Genomic DNA, 27,607 nt, shown 5'->3' on the forward strand with positions numbered 1-27,607 from the left:
TTCTTTGGTTCAGAGAACCTTTTTAACGCTTCTTGATGGTGCTGTTTGAGTATGGGTGTCAGGCCCGCCCGACGAGGGGTTGGGTGTGAGGAGGGCAGGGAAGGTCGAGAGGGGGGGGGGGAATAGGCTGCTGGGACAGGGTCAGCAGCAAGAGGCAAAGTGGGACGAGGTCAGCTAAGGACCTCCAATAAGTACGGCCGGGATTGGCTACCGGCATTTGGGCTTAAGGCCCAATGGGGGGGAATCCGATGGTTCAGGCATGGGCGTGCAGGGAAGGTGCGGACCCTTGACCCTTGTACTTGCTTAGTGTAAGCTCTACCTTAGTTTAAGAGGGTGGGGGGAGGGGGGGAAATGGGAGGGGGGGAAAGGGGTCAAAGGGACGCAGGTCACGAAACGCGTCAGAGTTACTATGTACTCCTTTTGACCACTTAATAAACCTTTTTATATCCGATACTGGTTTGCAGCCCCCATTGTTTGCACGGTTGTGCTCCGCCACTGTACCCTATGGGACTACTCTCTGCAATTACGTCTGGCATGACGCACCCACTAATCAAGGACTGAGCTGTGCTTCAAGGGAGTTCCTCACATTGATCGTTTGATTGGTATGTACTTTTGTTTTGCTGGGGGTCTATACAGGACCTTTATGGTATATACTGCACCGACACACTTTATTCGAGCAAATACCCAGTATGTACCTGGCAGATACCTGGAATGCGCCGCTCCTCACCTCTGACAAACCCCGTTGCGTTTGCCTTCCCAGCCTGGGTTCATGCCTGGCTGACGGGCGGCTGATCTGTTAAATGATAATGATTAGGATTTAATAGGCTGCAATGCTTCGCGTGTCTACCAGATGGCATAAATTCATGAATTGTAATGCAGTATATATATATATATATACTGTGCAGTATTGCAGCCAGCGGGAATAAAATGCTTCAATCCCTGCCTGGAAAATACCTCAATGCACTCGGGCAGAAAACAGTCACAAACCTCAATACACCCGGGTATACCCGAATTCGTGGGACTAGCCGAGCTCGAATAAAGTGTGTCGCCAGTGTATAGAGATCTGTGTTAGCCGTCCAGCGTAACTAGTACACTCCTATGTTTATATCATCCTAATGAGTCTCCTTAGCTCTTATACATGCTCTAATGCCTTGGTTACATATTTTATTACTCTGAATATGCATGTATGTTCCTAGGACAGCAGAGCCCTGAATATTGGGATAATATACCTCACCCACTACGGTCAAGCTTATAGGTTTTGGACATGGGGAAGGCGTGGGGAGGGGAGGGAAAACTCCTAGCATAGCCATAACATGGAGATCTTTCTGACAATCCTTAAAACCAATGTAATAAACGTGAGAACAACTCTTAACAAGCTCAGTACATGAAAAGCATTATAACCTCTCTTTTTGTCAGTCGGTCAAGCTTATAGGTTTTGGACCTGGGAAAAGGGGGGGAGATGGGGAGGGGGGAGATAGGGGGGAGGGGGAGACCTGGGTTGACAGGTAACACAACAGCACATTGCATTAATGTTTTTAGGTATCATGCTGAACATAAACGGAATACTTCCTACGCTTGCTGGTCGGGGAAGAGGGGGGGAGGGATGGGGCTCTTACATTTAGTGAAGTTAATATCCGAGGATCCTTATGACATTTCTATTTGATCTATGTGGCCCGCCGTGTGCCTTCCTCAGAGGGTTTGACAACGTATTTTATTACTGCAGGCAGCATCATTAGTATGGGGCCGTGCGGCCATATCTTCTGCGGCGGAAGGGCAGGCTTATGGACTTTGGAGCGTGAGGGGGGGAGGGGGAAGGGGGGGAGAGAAAAGGGAGTACATTATATTATAACACATACAGTACAACTTTTCTCAACTTAAACATTCATCAACTGAGGAACTGGTTGTTTTTTTTTTTACATAACAACTGTGGCATAGGGACGGCTTAGCACTAGATCCATGTGGCCAGCTAATCTAGACTGCCAGTTACTGTAATAGTGTCACTGCCGCTGCTTCCATTATCGAAGTCATTTGGGCTTCCTGTCTTGTGCAGGGCTCATTAGGCAGCTTCCCAGTTAACTAGTATTTCCTAGTCCGGGGGGTGGGGAGGGTAGCAACAGTCGTGCGAACCGAGCCTGGGGTCCATAGTCCTGTACCCGGGCCTTAGACAGATTAAATTTTGCTACTTACAGTTAGTAGATCGCAGTGCTGTTGTCGTAGCATCGCGCTCCCCTCCTATTCCCCCCGCCAACCCCTAAAGCCCAGCCGGACCTCAGCACTCTTCAACTGCCATTCGGTCAGCGTCAAAAGTTATAGTAGCTTCAGCTGTGGGTTGCCTCCGATCGTCAGGGGTCGGATTCAGAAGCTATGCGTCTGGCTGGTCTGGTGTGGTTCTTGAGCCGTCATGTGCTCCCGTCTTCGCTGTGGACTACGGTGCTTCTCATCTGTTCTTAGACTGCCTTGCGCCGCCGTTCTCCTCGCGGGACGGGTGCTGCGTGGTTCCGCGTCCTCCCGGTGCGGTGGGTCTTGTAGTTGCTCCGTTGTCCAGGAAAGCGGCGGGGTCAGACCCAGGGCTTTCACGAATGGGGCCATGTCCTCAGGGCGGCGGATGGTTAGGAATTTGCCGTCATAGCTTACCGTAAGCTTGAACGGAAAGCCCCAGCGGTACTTCACCTCCTCCCGGAGGAATGAGGTCAAGGGCTTAATTTCTCTCCTTCGTTCGACTGTTATCCGTGACAGGTCGTTGAAAATTTGGAGAGTTTCATTTTGGAAAGGTAGTGACTCTTTCCCTCTGCAGGCGGTGATGATCTTCTCCTTTACTGTATAGCTGTGTAATCTTATGATTACATCGCGTCGCCGGTTGGGATCTTCTGATCTGGGAGCTACCGCCCGGTGGGCCCTATCCATCTCTAGGTCCATGTCCTCTAGCGGGCCGCAGAGCGATGTGAACAGTTCCGCAAGATAGGGACGAAGCTGGCCAGGTAAGACCGTCTCCGGTACATTTCTTATGCGCAGATTCTGGCGCCTGTCCCTATTTTCTTGGTCTTCCTGCCCGTCTTTGAGACGGGAGATCTCCTCTCCTAGCCGGATGATTTCTTCCTCGGCTGCTATTTGTCTTGCCAGGGACTCCTCCAGTCCACCTTCCAGAGTCGTTGTCCTCTCTGTTAGGCCAGACATCTCCTGTTTAATCTCCGCTACTGCTGCTTTGATTTCTGCCTGCAGGGATGTTTGGAGCTTGACATGCATGGTGGAGAATAGGCTCTCCAGGTAGGATCGGGTGATCGGTTCCTCTATATCCATTTCAAGAGTTGCATGGGCTTTCGTACCCATATTTAGAGCTGCTTGCGGCTCTTGTGAGCCTCGTGGTCCGCCACCCTCTTGGTTTGCTGGACTCTTCTGTGTCGGGGAGAAGAACCGTGACACCGCCTGTGCTGCGGGCTTCTTTGTGTGTTTGGACATACTCCGATCTCTCCAAGTAATGGGGGTATGTTTTTGAGCCTTGAATTTCTGGTTTGGGAGTGTTATTTATTAAGTTTTAGCCGGTGGGTCTGCGGAGCTCCCCTCCTACACCCCCATTCCTGGTGACATCATCGGAAACCCATCCCTTTAGCACATTTTTAATGGATCATCAAAATTCAGTATTGTCATAGACAACTTAGGATCTGGCTGTGTTTTTTTTTTTTAGGGAAGCTGTGTCTTTAACTGAAACGGGAGGCGGCCATCTTGGATCCAGATGGAACGCAGGCTGAAACACATGACATGAAGATAGCTCCTACTCAGAAAGCTCTTATTCAGACCACAGCTCTGATCAGACCCTCTCTTCACAGTGGGGGCGCAGGCAGGCTCAGGAGGGATCAGGTAGGGCGCAAGAAGGCGGGCAGCCAATATCTTCAACTGGTTTAGCCAACAAAATAGTCAGTGGGTCCATAGAAATGGACACATCCGTTATTTCTTTTTTTAATAGATTGGATAACGATCCAATATTTCTATTGCCGGACACGTTCACCAAATGTGGACCATATCGCTTCTCTGCCCACAACCCCTCCAGCACAGATCAGACACCACAGGGTAGATTTGCTTCAGCCGCCATGGCGTGAGGTACCAATGAATAAAATTTTATATATATTTTCTTTAGTTGCTGTGCATATGGAAGTTTTTGCAGCAAACTCCCATATATCCTCCCAATCATCCCTTTCAATTTCTATTTTCAAATCCGCTGCCCATTTGAGCATGCAGTCATGATCATGTGAATTGACCAAGGCCTCCAAACTGGCTTTTATTCTAGTTATCAAACCTTTTTGATAACTACCTCTCCTACATAGGCAGCAGAGATGTAGAGGAGCACAGCAGCGTTTCTTGGCAGCATACCAGCTAGTGGATCGCCAAAATGAGGGTAACTCCAAGCAGGGATGAGTATTAAAAGAGTACTTTAATGGTCAGTGCAAAACAGAACAATGGTAAGAGCGCACCTACGCGTTTCGTCCGTAAAGGACTTTCTCAAGGTGGATTATACTCTATGTCCCTGAACCTGGATCCATTATGGTATATGGAATTATCAGTATACTAATGAGCCATCTATGGTGATGCACCATAAACACAACTTACCTCTCCTACATAGTGCTTCAAAACTTGTGAAGGGAGTAAAATCTAATTTTGGGGACATTTTTGGAAAAAAATTCTGATCTGTAGATATTTAAACATACTAAGGTCTGGTGCCTCATACCTAGTTAGGAACTCTTGGAAACTAGAAAGTTTTCCTTTATGCACTAGGTCGGCAACTACTCTAATATGTTTAGCTTTAATTTGGTCGAATTGTTTATAATCACAGCCTGGGGGGAAATTGGGATTGTTAAAAAGCGGAGTGAGTTGCGAAACGGGAGACACAAGATTTAATTTGCCCTTAGACTTGCTCCAACTCTCCCAGGTAAATCTCGTCAGATCTAGCTCAAACATTTTGGCGTACACCTCCTTAGCCAGTGCCCATAGGGACACTGGCAGAGAAGACGTTCTAGCATATTGGGATTCTATAGCTAACCAACAATATTGTGTTGGATCAGCGTTCCACATCACCACCTGCCTTAGTTGGGCAGCTTGGTAGTATTTCGAGATATCTGGGACACCCAAACCTCCTCTTGTCTTTAAAGCCATCATCACCGATCTAGCTGTTCTAGGCCTTTTACCTTGCCAAATAAAATAAAATATTCTATTTGGGAAATTTTTCAGTTCGGATCCCGGTATCCGGACTGGGAGAGTCTGGAAATGATATAATAACCTAGGGAGTATATTCATCTTGACTGATACTATTCTCCCAATCCATGACACCTGATATCCTTCCCACTTTGCCAGATCCCTTTTAATCTTATCAAACAATGGTGGATAGTTGCCTTGATATAGGGAGTGGTAGTTCCTAGACACATTTACTCCCAGATATTTAATATGTGAGGAACTCCATCTGTAGCTGAAATTCAGTTTTGGTAATTTTATCTCTGGATCCGAAAGATTCAGATTAAAAGACTGTGACTTGTCGCTGTTCATTTTATATCCAGAGATTTTTCCAAAGTCTGATAGCGCCTTTTGGAGGTTGGGTAAAGAAGTCTGAGGGCTTGCTAAAGTCAGAATAATATCGTCTGCGAATAATGAGATTTTATCATTTGTTTTCCCAATCACTATATGCAATGTATATTACTATTTGCTCTTATTTTAGCAGCCAATGGCTCAATCGTTAGAGCGAAGAGAGGAGGAGATAATGGGTACCCTTGTCTCGTACCATTTAAAAAAAAAAATTTCCCCAAACATTTTTATTAGGCATAATCATCTTTACAGACATTGGTTTTACATTATCAGTGTTGGCCTAATACAGTTGTATTTTCCTTGTTCATGTGGGGGGAGAGAGAAAGAAAGGAAAGATCCCCTAAGGCCACGTCATGGTCTCTGGGGTGTGGAAAAAGAAAGAGAGGAAGGGGGGGGGGGAGAGAGGGAGTCATTCCACCCTCGTCCGGCCGGGTCCCGGCATCCATCCTTCACGGCTCTACTGTGGTTCAGATCCGTCTGGGGTTGTATCCTGATTTGGTTCGGATTAATGGGTTAACCAGGGTTCCCAGATTTTATAGAAACCTTCAGTTGAGCAGTTCAAGAAGGCCGTGAGTTTTTCCAAACTCATAACATCGTTAACTCTTTTTTTCACTAGCTGTTTGGTGGGGGGCGCTATCTTCTTCCAAGAGTATGCGACTGAACACCTTGCTGCTGTTAGAATAAAGGAGATTAATTTCCATACTGGGCGATCGATGTCCTCTATCGGCCTGCCCAGTAGGAAGGTCAGTGGATCTATAGGAATTGTGAGGCCTGTGACCTCTTTTATCAAATCTTGTACCGTAAGCCAGTATTTCTGAATTTCTGGACATGACCACCAGATATGGGCCATGTCCCCTCTATGTCCACAGCCTCTCCAGCATAGATCTGAGGCCAGAGGGTAGATTTGTTTTAACCTCACTGGGGTAAGATACCAATGATACATTATTTTATAGATGTTTTCCTTCACTGTGGTACAGATGGAAGTTCCTGAGGCTGCATCTCATATTTCCTCCCAGTCCTCTCTGTCAATAACTATGTCCAATTCCGCTTCCCATTTAAGCATATAGTCGTGAGCGGTAGAGTTCACCGGATTCTCCATGCCGGCATATATTTGTGTTATTAGACCTTTTTGATGTACTCCTTCGCGACAGAGTTTCTCAAATTTTGTGAGAGGGGGGAATTTCAATGATGGGGACATTTTTTGTAGAAAGTGTCGAATTTGGAGAAACTTAAATGTATCCAGGTGGGGTAATTTTAATTTGGTTCGCAATTCTTGGAGACTCAGGAACTGTCCATCGCTCAGCAGGTCCGCGATCGCTCTGATCCCCATTGTTTTAAATAGGTCGAATTGTCGGGTTTCACACCCTGGTGGGAATTTAGGGTTGTCAAATATTGGAATGAGCTGAGAGCAAGGGGACGAGAGTAAGAATTTAGTTTTAGTTTTTGCCCATATGTCCCAAGTATGTTTTATTGCCCCCAGCCCGAATTTGGGCGCCATGTCATTTCCCCTGTCACCGCTCCAGAGAAAAGCTGGTAGAGAAGGCGTTCTGGAGTAATGAGATTCAATTGCTAGCCAACATAGCTTGTCTGGGTCCGAGTTCCACATTACCGCCTGTTTTAATTGGGCAGCTTGGTAATATCTATTAATGTCTGGGACCCCCAGTCCTCTTTTTGTCCTAGACGCCATAAGAACCGACCTAGCTACCCGGGGTCTCCTTCCGTTCCAAATAAATTGGAGGATTTTATTTTGGATAGTTTTTAATTCAGAACCAGGGACATGGATCGGGAGCGTCTGGAAATAATATAATAATCGGGGGAGTATATTCATTTTAACTGAGATCATTCTCCCGATCCATGAGATCTGGTATTTTTCCCATTTATCCAGATCTTTTTTAATTTTCCTAAATAGGTTGGGATAATTATTTTGGTATAGGGAGCAATAGGGCCTCGATACATGTACTCCCAGGTATTTGATGTATATAGGGCTCCACTTATAATTAAAGTTTGATTTCAATGTCCGCATCTCTGGTTCTGATAGATTTAAGTTGAGGGCTTCTGACTTATCACTGTTAATTTTGTATCCTGATATTTTGCCAAATTCCTTTAATTCTTTGTGTAAGTTGGGAAGGGAGATCTGGGGCTGCGTTAATGTTAATATGATATCGTCTGCGAACAATGAGACTTTATAGTTTATTCCGCCAATTGGTACCCCCTGTATATTTATATTGTCTCGTATTTTAGACGCTAGTGGTTCGATTGTTAGGGCGAAGAGGAGAGGGGACAAAAGGCATCCCTGTCTCGTTCCATTTTTCATTTCAAATTTTTTTGCTGTACCCCCCGGGAGTTTCACCACTGCAGACGGGCAGCAGTACAGCGCTCGGACTCCCGCTAGATACGCATCTTTTAAGCCGAATTTCTGCATTGTTTTGTCAAGAAATAGCCAATCAATTCTATCGAACGTCTTCTCTGCGTCCAGGCTTAACAGAAGCGCTTTGGTAGCTGTGAGGTGGGCATGATCAACTATATTTATAATTTTGCGGGTGTTGTCTGAGGCTTGTCTGCCAGATACAAACCCCACCTGGTCGTTGTGAATTAATCTCGGTAGGATGGGATTCAGTCTATTTGCCAGGATTTTGCTGTATAGCTTAAGATCGTTATTTAGTAGGGAGATTAGTCGGTAGCTCCCACATAGCAGTGGGTCCCTACGCTCTTTGTGGATGATGGCGAGATTGGCCTGGGTCATTGATGGGGGGATTGGGCTGCCCTCCATGAATGAATTGAATAAGCTGAGTAGGTGTTTAGTTAGGATCGGGGAGAATCTTTTGTAATAAACATTGGAGAAGCCGTCGGGGCCAGGGGCTTTTGAGATATTTTTTTTTGTTTCAATTTTTTTATTGTTTTATCAGGGTACACAACAGATAGTAAACTTTGTTGTACATAGATTGGATAAACATTGATATTTGCATATATTAATCAAAACATCCGTATTCCGTTTTCTTTATTCAGATAGGTGTTTATCTAAATGTTTGTATGTCTGAATGCTCGTACGTTTCTGCTGTTATGGTTCAAACTAGGAAGCTGCCGCTTCCGTGTGTCCTATTTTTAGTAGTATAGTAGAGAAAAGAAAAGGTGGAGAGCAGAGAAAGAGAGAGGAGGGAAAAAAGAAGGGAGATAAGGGGGGGGGGAGAGGTGCTGCGGGATGGCGTCCAGTTTTGTATATATCCTGCCTTTTCCTTTAGGAATTTATTATGTACCTGACCAAATTTCCCATGCCTTATGGAACTTATCCATCTTTTGGGTCAGTATTGCCGTAAGAAGTTCCATTGTCTTTATTTCTCGCATTCTGCGGAGTACGGTCGGTTTAGCAGGGGCATTCACCTTCTTCCACGCTGCAGCAACGGAACAACGTGCCGCCGTGAGCACATGGCTCACCATCTTACTCTCTGCTGGGTCTAATTCGTCAATTGGCTTGGCCAGCACCATGGTCAGCGGGTCCACCTCAATCTCTACCCCCAGGTACTCTCGGATTAGTGTTTGAATCATGACCCAGAACACCTGAGTCTTGGGGCAGTTCCACCAGATATGAGCCATGTCTCCTCTTTGCCCGCAACCCCTCCAACACAAATCTGGGGTCCCGGGGAAGATCTGGCTCAACCTATTCGGGGTTAGGTACCAGTAAAATATAATTTTATAGATGTTCTCTTTAATGGTAGTACAAATCGATGTTTTGGATGCTGCCTCCCAGATATCCTCCCAGTCTTCTCTATCAATCTCTATATTTAAATCCTCCACCCATTTGGACATATACCTGTGTTGGGAACAGCCTGTTGATCGCGCCAGGCCCAGATATATTTCCCAGATCAATCCTTTAGCATAGTACCCTTTCCTGCACAGTCGTTCAAAATTTGTTAGCTGCTGGAAAGCCTTATCTTTGGATACTGTTTGCAGGTAGTGCCTGATTTGTAAAAAGCCAAATATTGGGAGGTTTGTCGTTTGATATTTTTTTTCCAGTTCTTGGGTCAGCAAGAGCCTACCTTGCCCAGAGAAATCCTCTGCTATCATCATCTTCAGCTGTTTAAATTTACTGAGTCTCTGTGGGAACCCGCCGGGGGGAAATTCTGGGTTATCGAATATGGGTGTTAATAGGGAGGGGTGAGCCGTCAAGCCATATTTGTCTTTATTTTTGGTCCATACTCTCCATGTACATTTCATTGCTCCCAGTTTTAATGTTTCCGAGAGGATCTCTCTACCCCGCACAGTCCACAGGGTGGCCGGGAGTGAGAGGGGTCTCGCGTAGGAAAACTCTATCCCTGTCCAACAGCTTGTAGTTGGGTCATTGTTCCACATTATCACTTGTTTCAGTTGGGCCGCCAAATAATATTTAATGATATCTGGGACTGCCAAGCCTCCACATTCTTTTGGTGCTAACATTATGGTTCTAGCTACTCTTGGTCTTTTGTTTTGCCAAATGAATTGAAAAATTCTGTTTTGTATATTCTTTAATTCCGACATTGGGATATCAATTGGGAGAGTCTGGAAGTAATACAGAAGTCTTGGCAGGATATTCATTTTGACCGTAGCTATTCTGCCTAACCAAGATATCTGGTATTCATTCCAGCTCTGTACTGTAAGTCTTTTTTTAGCCTCTCAAATAGGGGCGGATAGTTATATTGATATAGTGATTTGTACTCCCGTGTTATTTGGATTCCCAAGTATTTGATTTTCGTGGAACTCCACTTATAATTAAAATTTAATTGTAGCAGTTTGGCCTCGGGATTAGGTAGAGATACATTTAATGCTTCCGACTTATCCATATTGATTTTATACCCCGAGATTTTGCTAAATGTATCTAATTGTGAATGTAAATTCGGGAGTGAAGTCAAGGGGTTGGCTAGAGTTAGGATAATGTCGTCAGCAAAAAGGGATATCTTGTAATCCGTATCTCCAATTGTAATGCTACTTATATTGTTGTCCTCTCTGATTGTTGTTGCCAAGGGTTCTATAGAGAGGGCAAACAGAAGTGGAGACAAGGGACATCCCTGTCTAGTACCATTCCTAATGTTTATAGGATTCGAGTTTCCTCCTGGGAGTTTCACTACAGCCGTGGGAGTTTTATAGAGGGCTCTAACCCCCTCAAGATATGGGCCCTTAAATCCGAATTTAATTAATGTTTGGTCTAAAAATTCCCATCTGATCCTGTCAAACGCCTTTTCCGCGTCTAAACGTAACAGGATGGCTTTCGTGGATGAGAGATGTACATGGTCGATTAGGTTTATAATTTTTCTCGTATTATCTGAGGCTTGTCTGCCTGAAATAAATACGACTTGGTCCTTGTGGATCAGGCCTGGGAGAATGGGAGTTAGTCTGTTAGCTAGGATTTTGCTATAAAGTTTTAGGTCCGAATTAAGGAGGGCTATGGGGCGATAATTACCACACTGTAGTGGGTCTCTCCCTTCCTTTGGTATGAGTGCCAAATTCGCTCTAGACATAGAAGCGGGGATAGCCGTTCCCTCCAGAAACTCATTAAACATATCCAGGAGATGTGGTGCCAAGATCAATTTAAATTTTTTATAGTATTGATTGGAAAACCCATCCGGGCCTGGCGTTTTACTAGGTTTTAGTTGTGAGATGGCTTCTAGTAAATCATCCTGCGCGATTTCTTTATTTAGCTCTAGTAAGTCAGCTTCTGAAAGGCTTGGAAGGTTACATGACGCTAGGTACTTAGTAATAGCTTCTGCATTTGAGGAGCTGTTTTGGGGGAAGTTCAAATTATATAGTTTGGAGTAGAAGTCTGAGAATGAGGCCGCTATCTGTTTTTCGCAATATGTTTTGATGCCCGTCTTTGTTTGTATGACGGATATTTGGGATTTGGTTCTCAGACCTCTTAATTTAGATGCTAATAACCGGTCGGCCTTATTTCCTTTGTCATAATATTTCTGCTTCGTCCACCTCAGCGCCCTCTCCACTTCATCTATTTGTATCTGCCTGAAATCAGATCTAGCCTTGTCCAGTACTTTGCGTAGTTGTTTTGAGGGATTAGCTTTATGTTTATGTTCTAGGAGTTTAACTTTCTCCGCTAATTCGTCGTACAATTTCTGTTTTTGCTTTTTCTTATATGATGCTATGGAAATTATATTCCCTCGAATCGTGGCCGTATGGGCCTCCCATAGCATCGCTGATGACTTTACAGAGCCCTTGTTCAGCGCAAAATATTCTCTGAGCTTTTGCTTAATCTCTATCTCTACATCTATTTGGTTTAACAGAATCGTTTAGTTTCCAATTATATTGATTATATTTATAGAAGGGGAGGGAGAGCGTCAGCGAGACCGGAGCGTGGTCCGACCATGTTATAGAACCTATGTCCGACTGGGAGGTTGCCTGAAAGATATCTTTAGTACCCAGAAAATAATCAATCCTTGAATAGGTCTGGTGCGGGGGAGAAAAATACGAATAGTCCCTCTGGCCCTGATGCTGCACCCGCCAAATATCTATCAGCGAAAACTCTTTCAGTATGTTCTGAAACCTTTTGGCATTTGTGGTCGTAATGCGTGGGTGGGGAGTACCCAGTGGGCTTGTCCTATCTTGATCAGGTGCTACAACCATATTAAAATCTCCTGCTATCAATAGCGTAGTTCTAGGTTGGGGGGCTAGCTTGTCACATAGATCTCTCAAAAAGTCAGCTTGACCCTCATTTGGGGCGTATATATTAACAAGGGTAATCTCCACATCTGATAGTGTGCCTTGCAGAATGAGGAATCTACCTTCTGGGTCTACGGTCTGTTTTTGAAGTGTGAATTTGACATTTTGTCTAAATAAGATGGCTACCCCTTTTTTTTTAGTGGAGCAGGATGCATAATATGCCTGGGGGTAGTATCTCTGAAAGGTGTTAGGGGGCGATATCGTATTAAAGTGCGTTTCTTGTAAGAATAGCACATCTCCTTTTGTTTTTTTTAATTCTTGTAAGGCGAGCTTTCTTTTGATTGCTGAGTTAAGTCCCCTAACATTTAGGGACACTAGTTTAAGTGTTGTATTTGGAGCCATTTTCGGAGCCATCCAGCAAACAGCTCCAGGGCTTTCCGGATACAGTCGGGTCCCCTCTTTCCCATAAGCTTTAGGCTCTGCGTTCAAATCCTTTCACCAGGTCAAAGGGGTCTCCACTTCTTTGCTGCACTGGGATGTGTAGATCCTTGTAGCTCCAGGGGCATGCGCCCTCTTTGTGGACAGGTAGGTATGTGTTCCCCGCCGGGGGCAGACAAGCGTTCCTCATCTCGTATGTGTCTCAGAAGCTCGTAAGGGGGGGGGGGGGGGGGGGCAATAGGTCGTCCAAACATATAAATTTTGCCGGGAGTAGTCTTTTCCTCTCCAGGTGACATTTCTCAGTCCTCACCTGCCTGGTTACGTTGGGTGGCTATTCTCTGAGAGGAGCGTGGTCCCCTCTCTGTTGGCCTGTGATCTGTGTCTCTGTCCGTATCTTCAGGGGCAATTCCACCTCCATTCTTGTGGGGGACACCGAGCCCCTTTAGGAATCTTGGTATCTCTTCCGGGTAGGAAAGGGTGTGGAATTTGCCTCCAGCCTGGGCCACAATTTTAAAAGGGAATCCCCAGCGATATTTAATCTTGTTGTCCCTTAATTTTAGTGTGAGGGGTCTGAGCTCTCTCCTGCGGTCTACTGTACGTTTTGAGAGATCACTGTATATCTCAATATGTACATTCCGGAACTGGATGTGTCCTTTCTCCCTGCTCGCCGTCAGTATTTTCTCCTTTGTGGAGTAATAATGGAACCTGACCAGTATATCTCTGGTCCTCTTGGGGTCCGTGGACCTAGGTCCGAGGGCCCTATGGGCTCTGTCCATCTCTAGCTTTTAAGGAGTTAGGTCAGGTACCAGATGAATAAAGAGGTCTGATAGGTATGTGTGCAGCTGTTCAGTCTCCACTGTTTCTGGGACCAATTTCTGCCGCCGATCGTGGTTTTCCTGGTCCTCGGCACTTTCCTTGAGCCCTCTGATCTCCCAGTGCAGGCGGTTGATCTCGTCCTCCGCGGAGGACTGAGCCTGCTCCAGTGTTTCCACTGTGTTTGCCAGCCCATCTGTTTTGGCCGTTAGGAGAATCTAGTCCGCCCTTAGGATGTTAATGGCTTTACCCAAATCATCCCGAAACTCCTTCCTCATTCTGGAGATTCAAGTCCGCCCTTAGGGTGTTAATGGCTTTACCCAAATCATCCCGAAACTCCTTCCTCATTCTGGTGAAGAGGTTTTCTAAATATGTTTTGTTCACATCTATGTTTTCAATTTCCTGCTCGTGCGCCCCGCTCGGGCCCTCCCGCGTGTCGGCTGAGCCGCCATCTTGGGAGGTCTCGCAACTCCCCGCGGTCCGCTGGCTTTGTGGGAAGTAGCTCGTCACTGACTGCTGAGCTGCCTTCTTATTTTTGCCGCTCATGCTGGCTACCTTCCCCTCCGCTTGTATGTATTTATTGGGGGGGTTTAGATGTAGAGATGCCGCAGGAACTGTGGGGTCTTTTTAGTGCAGTAGGATAGGATTGTTTGTTTAGTCTAGTACAGCTTATCTGGGTAGATATGGGGTTATTGGACCCAGGGGTTCTGGCCTTAGGGCTGTGTTTCTGACCTGCAGGTCGTTCTCTCTGAGGCACCTTTGTGTGGTGGTGGTGCTTCCACGTGGTGGTGCTCCCCCAAGATGGCCGCCTCCTCCCTCACCACGCTACTGAGGCCTATGGCTCCCTTCACTAGTGGGTCCCCTCCCGGTGTTCTTCACTCCCAGCAGGGCCCTAGGTCAGGTTTGTACCTTTTATTTACGTGTGCCGTCCTGGGGGGGGGAGCTGGACCCGTAACGGGGGGTCTCCGCTCGCGCCTTTCCTCACGGCCTCAGGCGGCCACAGCGGGCGCTTCTCTTACCCCACAGGGGGTCGGGGGTTCCGTCCCCGATCACCGCTGATTCCCCTCTATTCTTGGCTTTCACGGGGCGCGCGGAGTCCCGTCGCCTCTCGTCTCCGGAGTCTCTCCGTCAGATTTGAATTTTGCGGGCTGCAGAGGGGAAAGTCCCGCACCGGGGGCAGGGGGTCTCTGACACAGCTCTCCGGGACGCCGGAGCCAGCCACTTCGGAGCCCAGCTAGTCACCGGAGCAAAGTCTTTGGGGGTTCACTTAGGGATTCCTCCGCTTCTCCTGATTATTTTATTATTTAATATGCTTCGTTAGTGCTATTCATTCAGACCGGGTCGGGAGCGTCTCTTTCAAGCTGCCATTCCCCTTGACGTCACCGGAAGTCTCCGGCTTTTGAGATTTTTTTTTTTTTTTCAACTTTGTTTTTATTGGTTTTTAGTGCATACAACCATTTGGTTACATTACGTTGATAATTATTCCATGTATACACTTAACTTGCAAGGACAAACTTCAAATGACGGACGCACTTTGGGGAGACCCACAGGACAAGACATTGACAGACATACAACATCTACGGAGAGATAGGGGGAGGAAGGAGGGGGGGGGTAGGGAGGGAGAGGCGTAGCCGAGACTCACACCACCTGATGATCCGATGACCTGAGCCGCCACTGCTATCACCCTGCTTTTGACCACCTCGCAGAGAGCCCTGAGCCAACTCCGCATCCGCTTTTCGACTTCGTTCCCGTTGGGATAATACTACAACCCTGGGGGATCCCTGCCGTCCGAACGTCCCGTGCAACTCCCCGCCCAGCATCCAAGGAGAACCCACTTCCATCTATCAAAGCCATATTGTGGCCTCATTCATCCCCTGTATGTCGGTCTGGGCCAACCACAGTGACCAGACTTTTTCGAATTTATCGGCCGAATCGTTGACTAAACTCGTCAACTTCTCCATTCGGCAAATGAACCAAATTCTGTTCCTGATTTTGTCTATAGAAGGAATCGCATTCTGATTCCACAATGCTGCGGTCTCACACCTCATAGCGGTAGCAAAGTGTGCTATCAGCTTGTTACCCGACCGCGATACCTCATTCGTAGGTTTACCTAATAAAAATAGCCACGGGTCCAGCTGAATTTGGAGCCCTAAGAAGATCCTCTGCAGCCAATCTCGGATCTGGGTCCAGATCGGCACTATTTTCGGGCAAGACCACAGCATGTGAACCAGATCCCCTTGTTCCCCGCACTGCCTGGGGCAGAGCGGGGAAGATCCCCGATTGAATTTAGCTAATCTAACTGGGGTGAGATACCAACGTAGTAATACTTTATACGAGTTCTCCTTCAATGTTGTGCAGATGGAGCTAGTGGCCGCGGCCTTAAATACCGCGGCCCAGTCCTCGTCCTCTAGTTGGCCCTGGAGATCCTCTTCCCATTGAACCATAAAACGGGGTTTGACTGTCCTGTCTGTGTCAGTATTGACCACCTCTCTGTACAAGGCAGAGATCAGTCCCCTTGTGCCTGTCCCGCGCACACAGAGCTTCTCAAAATTCGTCAGCGGTGGTCTCACCGGGTGTGCTTTATAATATGCCCTGACCTGGAGGTATTTCATAAAATCCGTGTTAGGAATGCCTGTTTCCGACTGTAATGATTCGAAGGATTTGATCTTTCCTTTAACCTCCAGGTCCTTCAACCGTCTAACCCCCGATTTACGCCAGAGCGGGAAGCTCTTATCTGTCAGGCCAGGAGCAAAGTCCGGGTTGCCATATAAAGGTGCCATCAGAGTATGTTTGGAGGTTAATGAGCTGTTATCTTTGGAAGCCTCCCAGACCGAGAGTGAGTTGAGTACAGAGGTCAGTGGAATGAGAATATCCCTCACCCGTTTCCTCGGGTACCAGATCAGGTCCATGAGCTCCAGCGGGGCGCACACCTCCCTCTCCAGCGCCACCCACCGTCTCAGCCCAGGATCTCCGTGCCACTGCGTAATTTGGCACAATTGTGCCGCTTTGTAGTAGGAAATAACACTCGGAACCGCTAGGCCACCAGCTTCCTTAGCTTTCTGCATTGTTTTTACTTTAATACGTGGTTTTCTACCATTCCAAATAAATTGAGATATTGATTTTTGAAGCCCTGTAATGTCTGCCCTTACCACGGGAATCGGGAGAGTTTGAAACAGATATAGAATCCGGGGAAGGACGTTCATCTTGACGCTATAGATCCTCCCTAACCAGGAAATACCATATGCCTTCCAGTCCTGCAGCTCTTTTTTTAGAGTCCTCAGCAGTTTGGGATAGTTAGCCGAATATAAGGAGCTTATCCGTTTTGTAATCTGCACTCCTAGGTACTTCATGGAGGAAGGACGCCATCTAAACCCGAAATTGAGTTCTATCAGCTTCTCCATCTCTCTTGGCATGTTGAGGCTTAAGGCCTCTGATTTGGATTGATTTATTTTAAAGCCTGAGATCTGGGCAAACCGCTCTAGAAGCTCGAACAGATTGGGTAGCGAGACGAGCGGCTTAGTAAGGGTTAGAATGATGTCATCTGCGTACAAAGCCACTTTGTGCTCCTGTGAGTGGATTTGCACCCCAGAGATATCAGCGTTGTTCCGAATTTGTGCTGCAAGTGGCTCGATGCATAGGGCGAAGAGCAGGGGCGAATGCGGACACCCCTGTCTCGTGCCGCTTTTAATTGGAAAAGGATCTGATGGGTATCCTTGGTGGACCACCCTAGCTGTTGGTGCCGTGTACAAAGCCTTGACTGCCTGTTGGAATATACCCCCAAACCCAAATGCTCCAAGCGCGGACTCCAGGTATGGCCAATCAATCCTGTCAAAGGCCTTTTCCGCATCTAGGCTTAGGGCCACACTTCGGATCTCCTTGGCTTCTATAAAGTCTATGATATCAACAATCCTTCTAGTGTTGTCGGCCGCTTGTCTATTTCTTATAAAGCCAACTTGATCCGGGTGGATAAGCCTCGGCAGGATTATATTTAATCTATTGGCCAGTAATTTAGAATAGATTTTAACATCTGTATTTATTAATGATATTGGCCTGTAACTCTGGCAGCTAGTGGGATCTTTGTCCTCTTTATGAATTACTGAAATTGACGCCTGGAGCATCTGTCCCGGAAAGGGCTCTCCTGCTAGCACTCCATTGAATAACTGGAGCATGTGAGGAGCCAGAACTCCAATAAATTTTTTATAGTACAGATTGGAGAACCCATCCGGGCCCGGGGCTTTTGACGCTTTTAGGTTTTTTACTACCGCCTCCAATTCCTCCCTCGTAAAGTCGCTCTGTAGTGCCTCTCGCTCCAATCTGGTCAATTGTGGCAAAGCCGCGTCTGCCAGGAATTTCCGTAGCTTACTACTTGTCCTTGCATTGTGGACCACCTTCTCCCCATTGTATAGCTGTGCGTAAAATTTCGCAAACTCCCCCACTATGACTTTAGGGTTTGAGGAACACTGGCCCCCACTTGTTTTGATAGACTGAATATTAAAATTTGGTTTCCGGTTTCGGAGTCTGGTAGCCAGCATAGTGTCCGGTTTGTTAGCTTTCTCATAAAACTTCCTCTGAGTCCAACTCATGTCTTTCTCAGCCCTGGAGGTAAGGAGGAGGTTCAGTTCAATCCTAACATCCTTCAACTCCTTCAGGGTATCCTCTCTACCTGTCCGGTTATGTAGTGTAGAGAGCTCATGTAACCTTTTATAGAGCTGCGTTAATTTGGCTTCCTTTTTCTTTTTTCTACTTGCAGCTATGCTGATTAAGACCCCACGGATCGTGGCTTTATGAGCCTCCCATAACAGAGAATGGGAATCCACACTGCCACTATTTATCCTGAAGTAGGCTGATATCTCGGTTTTGACTTTTTTTTGTATTTCCGGGATTTTAATTATTGATTCGTTTAGCTTCCAATTTGCTCCCGGCCTGACAAATCCAATTTGAGTGCATCTAAGCTCAATCGATGCATGGTCCGACCATGTAATATCGTGTATGTTTGTGTCGGAGATTTGTGGGACCATTCTGCCCGATACAAAGAAGTGGTCAATCCTACTGTAACTGTCATGGGGATGGGAATAAAAGGAGTAGCTGCGTTCACCCTGGTGCTGCTCTCTCCAAATATCTACTAGGCCAGTTTGTCTTAGTCCCCTCAGAAGTGCAGTGTTACCTACTTGCCTTCTAGACTGTTGGGGTGTCGTGCGATCGACCTTAGGGTTGAGTACGGTGTTAAAGTCCCCTCCCAAAACAATATGACCCTCGGCCCACTGTTGCAGCTTTTGAAAGAAAGCGTTAAAGAAATCTGTTTGTCCTTCACTGGGCGCGTATATACATGCCAATGTAATTCTGGTCTGTTTGAGGAGCCCAATCAGCACGATATACCTGCCCCCGGGGTCCCTTTTGATCTTCTCGACCTGGAATTGGGTGTTATTGTTTATTAATATAGCTACCCCTCTCTTTTTTTCCTCCCCTGAAGCCAAGAAAAACTGACGGAAGTGTGAGTCTATAAATTTAGGGCTGTGTCTAGAACTGAAGTGTGTCTCCTGAAGAAAGACCACCTCAGCGACTCTCCGCTTGTGTGGACTATTAAGCCCTTTGGCGTTTTGTGATATAAAGGTTACCGCCATATTGAGATAAGTTGTGTGTGCAGATAGGGTGTATAGGCGTAATTACTCTTACCCCTGTCCTGGGGCTCCTGATGGGCTTGCGAGCCGTGGTGCTTGCCCTTCCCGAGCGGGTTCCGTCTGACGCCTGTTGGGGCTGGGATGGGGAGGGGAGAAAACATGAGGGAAAATAACATATATACATCACATATAGAAATAACAAGAACCGTATTGGTCCTAAGAGACCTCGGGTTCAATGCCCGGCTGTGATCTTTTCTTCCTGGACCTCTCCCCCCCTTGGTCCACCTCCGTGGCTCCTGAGACCAGCCACGGACAACCGGGTCTTTGCCAGGAAGGTGGGTTTTATCCCATCTCCTGGATTGGATGCACATGCCTGCAGGCAGAGTGGTGGGTACTCCCCCCCCTCGCCGGCAGTTATGCTAAACTAAAACCTAACCTCTAACTCTGAACTACTGTCGTGTTTGGGCAATTTTTTTTTTTCCCCCTTTCCACCCCCACCCAAACCTAGTGTAAACCCTAATTATCCTCTATAATCTACTCTCTCCACCTCGACATTCTCTATACTACTTCCCAAAACTCTGAACTACTTTAACCCTTCAATTCTGTCCTTCCTCCGTTTCTGCTATACCCACCTGCAGACTCTTGTGCCCTACCTACCCCTCGCTTCCCTCCTGGGGATAATTTTTCCCTTGACCGCCTGTTAACGCTGGGACTTAATCCTTTTTAGTGGACTCTGTGGCCCTTAGCGTCCCTCTGTGGCTCCATGCTATCGGGTGTGAATCTGCCTTCTTTCCTACCGCCCGCCTCTCACTTTCCTTCCCCCCCTCCCCCTCGGGACCCCCCCGACCGTCCTCGAGACCTCCGCTCTCCTGCCCCCCACCATCGCCCATGTCCCCTTTGTCCCTCCTGTGTCGGAGCTTCTCCCCGGCGGCGGATCTCGCGTGCCTCCGCCGAGGAGCCCCGCAGCACATCCGGGTCGTCGCCGTCCTCTTGACGTCACCGCGACTCCATCCCGGCGCTCCATTGCCTTCCCTTCCAGCGTTCTCGCGAGATCCAACGCTTTGACGTCACCGAGCTGGGCGGGCCATTCTCATTCACAGGCGGGCCTCCGAGGAGAGAGGGCTGGTCCGGGGGCAGCTCCCTGGGCGGGTCCCGTTGCCGGAGCATTCCATCCTGCCAAAAGCTGCGCCGCCATGGAAGTCTTCGCGCTTCATCCCCACCTTCCCGCTCAGATAGGTAAGGAAACGCCATCTTGGTTCCTCCAGATCTGTGTTAGATGAGATTAACGGCCACCATTTGAGGCCTTCTGTCCTTGGTCTCCCTCTCCGGCCTTAGTAGTCCTTGGGGTAACAATTTGGCAGTCTTGAAGGGTAATAACTGGTTGGAAAGAAAAAACGCAACAAGCGTAACAGAACTATGCTGACTTTATTCCCTTCCTTGTTTTAAGGGCTTTTCCCGCTCCCATCTTTTCTGTTTAGGCTCTTATCCTTCGGGGGAGAGGGACCCTGACGTCTTGGCGGGGAGTCCGCATTGGGACCTTGTTGGGCCCCCTCTGTGGAGTTAGCCACATTTCCCTGCACTCCAAGCTTTTTCAGGAAGGATGCCCCCTCCGAAGGATGTTTGAGGACGTGGGGTCTTCCATTTTTCGTGGCCACCAGGGCAAAGGGGAAGGCCCAGCGGTATCTTATTTCACTGTCTCTGAGTGCCCGTGTAACATGGCCTACCGCTCTTCGCCGAGCCAGAGTGAGGGGCGACAGGTCCTGATATACTGTGAGGGTGACCCCCTCAAAGGTGATATGGGGGGTGGCCCGGGCTATCCTTCCCACCTCCTCCTTTACGGAGAAGTAGTGGAGGCGGAGGATCACATCCCTAGGGGGATTTGAGGCCAGTGGCTTAGAGCGCAGGGCTCTATGGCACCTGTCCATCCTGAAGTCAGATTCCGGCTTATCCGGCAGGATGGAGGCCATCCAGCGTGTCAGCAGCGCCTCCGGGTCCAAGATCTCCTCCGGGATCCCCCTGACTCTCAAGTTGTTCCTCCTATCCCTGTTTTCTCCGTCTTCCTGGCGGGCCTCCAATTCCATCACCCTCTGTTCTAGGGCCTGTATACGGGTGTTTGTTTCCTGCTGTGAGTTAGCGCTAGCTTCCATGCGCTCCTCCAAGTCGTTGGTTCTGGTCCCGATCTGCATAAGATCATGCCGGAGCCCCTCCACCTCCCCCCTGAAAAAGGATTTCAGATCCACCAAGAGCCTGGAGATTTCCTTTTTAATAATTTTGGATTGTTCCGCCGCTGCTCTTGATCCCTCAGCATCCTGGGCGGAATCGGAGTCCGACACCGCTGACATCTCCGCGGCCCCTGCCTTACTTTGTCCCGTGAAGTAGGCCCTGACATCCGACTTGCGTCGGGCTTTCTGCCTCGTTGCCGCCATCAGGGTCTAGGGCTTATTTGCCGGATCGGGGTGTATTTACGTTCACGTATTGCCTTTTTGCTTTTGTCCGAAGTCGGTTTTAGTCTGATTTATTATCTTTATTATGCCGGCGGTTGGTGGAGCTGAGTGACTAAGCGTCCATCACCAGCCAGCCGCGCATGCCATTCCTCGTGACGTCACAGGAAGTCTCCCTGATAGCGCCTTTTGGAACTTGTTGTCCCCGTGTTCCCACCCTGAGCCTTGAAGTTATAAAGTTTAATATAAAATGCGGTAAATTCCTCCGCTATTTTCTGTTCGTTATAGATGATTTCTCACGATTATTTTTTTGTCGCTGTGATCTGGGAACGCTTCTGTATACCTCTTAGTTTGCTCGCCAAAAGTCTGTCAGCCTTATTGCCCTTGTCATAGTATTTCTGACAAGTCCATGTAAGAGCTTTTTCTACTTCTTCCATTTGGGCTTGTTTTAGCTCATTCCTGGCTGCGGTCAAGGTTTTATAAATCTTTTTCGAGGGGTTGGGTTTGTGCTGTTGTTCCAGCTTAATTATTTTAGTTGTAACAACTAGTGACATACCGCTCACCTCAATATTGAATACCAACTCTATGATAGGGATGACAGACATACATATATAAGGAGACAAAGGATGCTCCTAAAAAGATCCCACTTTAATGCACAGCAAAGCCGAAAATAGTCCACAGGTATAGTAACCCACTAGAGTAATGGTAAGGCTATAAGGGTACAATTAAGTAACCGCTCCCAACACTGTGGGAGGACAATTACCACTAAAATGCCCTAGGGCAAAAATAATAAATGATTTATTGATATTCAGAAGTCGACGCAGTAACACACACTCAAAATAACCATAAAAACAATTAAAACATAAATCACGGGTGAGGCAGGGTAAGGGGATATTATTATAAGATGAATTCCCAAATATTAGTGTATGTCCCCTTACCAGTACCAGGTGGTAGTGTGAGACACAATGGTAAATACAAATGATAGGCAATAGAGAATGCTAGAGCCTCTGGTCTCAGGGTATGGTGGAGGTTGCACTAATCATTGCATGCTGTGATTGATCTGCTCAGTATCAATAGTTGGATATCACACTGACAGTAGGTAGTGATGCATGCAGAGTAGTGAATGCAAATAAATGTGCCACTGTCATATATCACAAAACCTATATAGGTACTAGGTCACATGATCAATGATTCAGTAAATCATTAGTGCACATTATACCACATTATATAAATGAACCGCGGCATGTGCATCAAAAACCGGACCTGATATATGCATAAACTACCTCTGCTAGGCAGTTAACAACTCGAACAACCCCACACAAACTACCAGGAACAGTCTCACCCGTGACTCCTCCTACACGACGTCAACGTGGTGACGTCATGCCGACGATCGTTTCGCGCATAAGGGGCTGGCGCTTTCTCAAGGTTCAGCCTCACCCGTGATTTATGTTTTAATTGTTTTTATGGTTATTTTGAGTGTGTGTTACTGCGTCGACTTCTGAATATCAATAAATCATTTATTATTTTTGCCCAAGGGCATTTTAGTGGCAATTGTCCTCCCACAGTGTTGGGAGCGGTTACTTAATTGTACCCTTATAGCCTTACCATTACTCTAGTGGGTTACTATACCTGTGGACTATTTTCGGCTTTGCTGTGCATTAAAGTGGGATCTTTTTAGGAGCATCCTTTGTCTCCTTATATATGTATAATTATTTTAGTTGTCAGATCTGTTATTAATTTCACCTTGGCCTTTCTGTGGGATGCAATTGAAATAAAAGTTCCCCTAATTGCTGCCCTATGGGCTTCCCACAGAACCGCCGGAGAGTCTACTATGCCCCAGTTGAGAGCGAAGTACTCCATAAGAGCCTTTTTAATTTCTTTTTCTACCTCCGGGTGGTTCAGTAGGGAGTCGTTCAGCTTCCAAGTGTAGGCGGTTAATTTATGAAATGGGGTGGATAGGGTTAATGTGATGGGGGCGTGATCTGACCATGTAATGGGGCCTAAGTCCGAATTTGTGCAGGCTTCCAGGATATATTTGGTAGCAAAAAAATAGTCTATACGAGAGTATGACTGGTGGGGTGCGGAATAGAAAGTGTAATCTTTTTGGCCCTGGTGTTGGATTCTCCAGATGTCCATTAAGGAATATTCCTTGGTGATTGTTTTAAATTGTTTCTCCATCCTCTGAGGTGGAGCTCTGTGTTGGCCTTGTTGGCCTGAGGTTCTGTCCTCCGCAGAGTTTATGGCCATATTAAAGTCTCCGCCCACAATCAACGAAGATAGGTAGGCAGGGTCAACCTTTTCTAACACTGCTTTCAGGAATTCCGTTTGATTATCATTTGGCGCGTAGATGTTGATCAGAGCGACCGGCGAGCCAGCCAGTGAGCCATATACCATTAGAAATCTACCCTCTGGGTCTGAAGTGGTTTTGGTGATATTGAATGGGGTTCCTTGTCGGAGCAGGATCGCTACTCCCCGCTTTTTACTGTTAAATGACGAGAAGAAACCCGTAGGGAATCCATTGCTAATCAATTTGGGCAGCTCTTGGGATGTAAAGTGCGTCTCTTGGAGGAAGATGATATCTCCCTTGGACTTTTTCAGCTCTTGGAGCGCCAGTCGTCTTTTTCTATTATTATTCAGGCCCTTTACGTTTAGTGATACAAGTTTAATTGCGGACTGACTAGCCATTTGGGTGAGAGAGTTTAGTGTCCATCGGGGTCTCGCCCTTCCCACCGGGGAGATCCTGGTTCGTTGGTTCAGAGAACCTTTTTAACGCTTCTTGATGGTGCTGTTTGAGTATGGGTGTCAGGCCCGCCCGACGAGGGGTTGGGTGGGAGGAGGGCAGGGAAGGTCAAGAGGGGGGGGGGGAATAGGCTGCTGGGACAGGGTCAGCAGCAAGAGGCAAAGTGGGACGAAGTCAGCTAAGGACCTCCAATAAGTACGGCCGGGATTGGCTACAGGCATTTGGGCTTAAGGCCCAATGGGGGGGGAATCCGATGGTTCAGGCATGGGCGTGCAGGGAAGGTGCGGACCCTTGTACTTGCTTAGTGTAAGCTCTACCTTAGTTTAAGAGGGGGGGGGAGGGGGGGAAATGGGAGGGGGGGAAAGGGGTCAAAGGGACGCAGGTCCCGAAACGCGTCAGAGTTACTATGTACTCCTTTTGACCACTTAATAAACCTTTTTATATCCGATACTGGTTTGCAGCCCCCATTGTTTGCACGGTTGTGCTCCGCCACTGTACCCTATGGGACTACTCTCTGCAATTACGTCTGGCATGACGCACCCACTAATCAAGGACTGAGCTGTGCTTCAAGGGAGTTCCTCACATTGATCGTTTGATTGGTATGTACTTTTGTTTTGCTGGGGGTCTATACGGGACCTTTATGGTATATATAGAGATCTGTGTTAGCCGTCCAGCGTAACTAGTACACTCCTATGTTTATATCATCCTAATGAGTCTCCTTAGCTCTTATACATGCTCTAATGCCTTGGTTACATATTTTATTACTCTGAATATGCATGTATGTTCCTAGGACAGCAGAGCCCTGAATTTTGGGATAATATCCCTCACCCACTACGGTCAAGCTTATAGGTTTTGGACATGGGGAAGGCGTGGGGAGGGGAGGGAAAACTCCTAGCATAGCCATAACATGGAGATCTTTCTGACAATCCTTAAAACCAGTGTAATAAACGTGAGAACAACTCTTAACAAGCTCAGTACATGAAAAGCATTATAACCTCTCTTTTTGTCAGTCGGTCAAGCTTATAGGTTTTGGACCTGGGAAAAGGGGGGGAGATGGGGGGGGGGGGGAGATAGGGGGGAGGAGGAGAACTGGGTTGACAGGTAACACAACAGCACATTGCATTAATGTTTTTAGGTATCATGCTGAACATAAACGGAATACTTCCTACGCTTGCTGGTCGGGGAAGAGGGGGGGAGGGATGGGGCTCTTACATTTAGTGAAGTTAATATCCGAGGATCCTTATGACATTTCTATTTGATCTATGTGGCCCGCCGTGTGCCTTCCTCAGAGGGTTTGACAACGTATTTTATTACTGCAGGCAGCATCATTAGTATGGGGCCGTGCGGCCATATCTTCTGCGGCGGAAGGGCAGGCTTATGGGCTTTGGAGCGTGGGGGGGGGGGAGGGGGAAGGGGGGCAGAGAAAAGGGAGTACATTATATTATAACACATACAACTTTTCTCAACTTCAACATTCATCAACTGAGGAACAGGTTTTTTTTTTTACACATAACTCAACTGTGGCATAGGGACGGCTTAGCACTAGATCCATGTGGCCTGCTAATCTAGACTGCCAGTTACTGTAATAGTGTCACTGCCGCTGCTTCCATTATCGAAGTCATTTGGGCTTCCTGTCTTGTGCAGGGCTCATTAGGCAGCTTCCCAGTTAACTAGTATTTCCTAGTCCGGGGGGTGGGGAGGGTAGCAACAGTCGTGCGAACCGAGCCTGGGGTCCATAGTCCTGTACCCGGGCCTTAGACAGATTAAATTTTGCTACTTACAGTTAGTAGATTGCAGTGCTGTTGTCGGAGCATCGCGCTCCCCTCCTATTCCCCCCGCCAACCCCTAAAGGCCAGCCAGACCTCAGCACTCTTCAACTGCCATTCGGTCAGCGTCAAAAGTTATAGTAGCTTCAGCTGTGGGTTGCCTCCGATCGTCAGGGGTCGGATTCAGAAGCTATGCGTCTGGCTGGGTCTGGTGTGGTTCTTGAGCCGTCATGTGCTCCCGTCTTCGCTGTGGACTACGGTGCTTCTCATCTGTTCTTAGACTGCCTTGGCGCCGCCGTTCTCCTCGCGGGACGGGTGCTGCGTGGTTCCGCGTCCTCCCGGTGCGGTGGGTCTTGTAGTTGCTCCGTTGTCCAGGAAAGCGGCGGGGTCAGACCCAGGGCTTTCACGAATGGGGCCATGTCCTCAGGGCGGCGGATGGTTAGGAATTTGCCATCATAGCTTACCGTAAGCTTGAACGGAAAGCCCCAGCGGTACTTCACCTCCTCCCGGAGGAATGAGGTCAAGGGCTTCATTTCTCTCCTTCGGTCGACTGTTATCCGTGACAGGTCGTTGAAAATTTGGAGAGTTTCATTTTGGAAAGGTAGTGACTCTTTCCCTCTGCAGGCGGTGATGATCTTCTCCTTTACTGTATAGCTGTGTAATCTTATGATTACATCGCGTCGCCGGTTGGGATCTTCTGATCTGGGAGCTACCGCCCGGTGGGCCCTATCCATCTCTAGGTCCATGTCCTCTAGCGGGCCGCAGAGCGATGTGAACAGTTCCGCAAGATAGGGACGAAGCTGGCCAGGTAAGACCGTCTCCGGTACATTTCTTATGCGCAGATTCTGGCGCCTGTCCCTATTTTCTTGGTCTTCCTGCCCGTCTTTGAGACGGGAGATCTCCTCTCCTAGGCGGATGATTTCTTCCTCGGCTGCTGTTTGTCTTGCCAGGGACTCCTCCAGTCCACCTTCCAGAGTAGTTGTCCTCTCTGTTAGGCCAGACATCTCCTGTTTAATCTCCGCTACTGCTGCTTTGATTTCTGCCTGCAGGGATGTTTGGAGCTTGACATGCATGGTGGAGAATAGGCTCTCCAGGTAGGATCGGGTGATCGGTTCCTCTATCTCCATTTCAAGAGTTGCATGGGCTTTCGTACCCATATTTAGAGCTGCTTGCGGCTCTTGTGAGCCTCGTGGTCCGCCACCCTCTTGGTTTGCTGGACTCTTCTGTGTCGGGGAGAAGAATCGTGACACCGCCGGTGCTGCGGGCTTCTTTGTGTGTTTGGACATGCTCCGATCTCTCCAAGTAATGGGGGTATGTTTTTGAGCCTTGAATTTCTGGTTTGGGAGCGTTATTTATTAAGTTTTAGCCGGTGGGTCTGCGGAGCTCCCCTCCTACACCCCCATTCCTGATGACATCATCGGAAACCCATCCCTTTAGCACATTTTTAATGGATCATCAAAATTCAGTATTGTCATAGACAACTTAGGATCTGGCTGTGTTTTTTTTTTTTAGGGAAGCTGTGTCTTTAAATGAAACGGGAGGCGGCCATCTTGGATCCAGATGGAACGCAGGCTGAAACACATG

Source organism: Ascaphus truei, chromosome 1, assembly GCF_040206685.1.
Source record: "Ascaphus truei isolate aAscTru1 chromosome 1, aAscTru1.hap1, whole genome shotgun sequence".
In the NCBI taxonomy this organism is placed as follows: domain Eukaryota; kingdom Metazoa; phylum Chordata; class Amphibia; order Anura; family Ascaphidae; genus Ascaphus; species Ascaphus truei.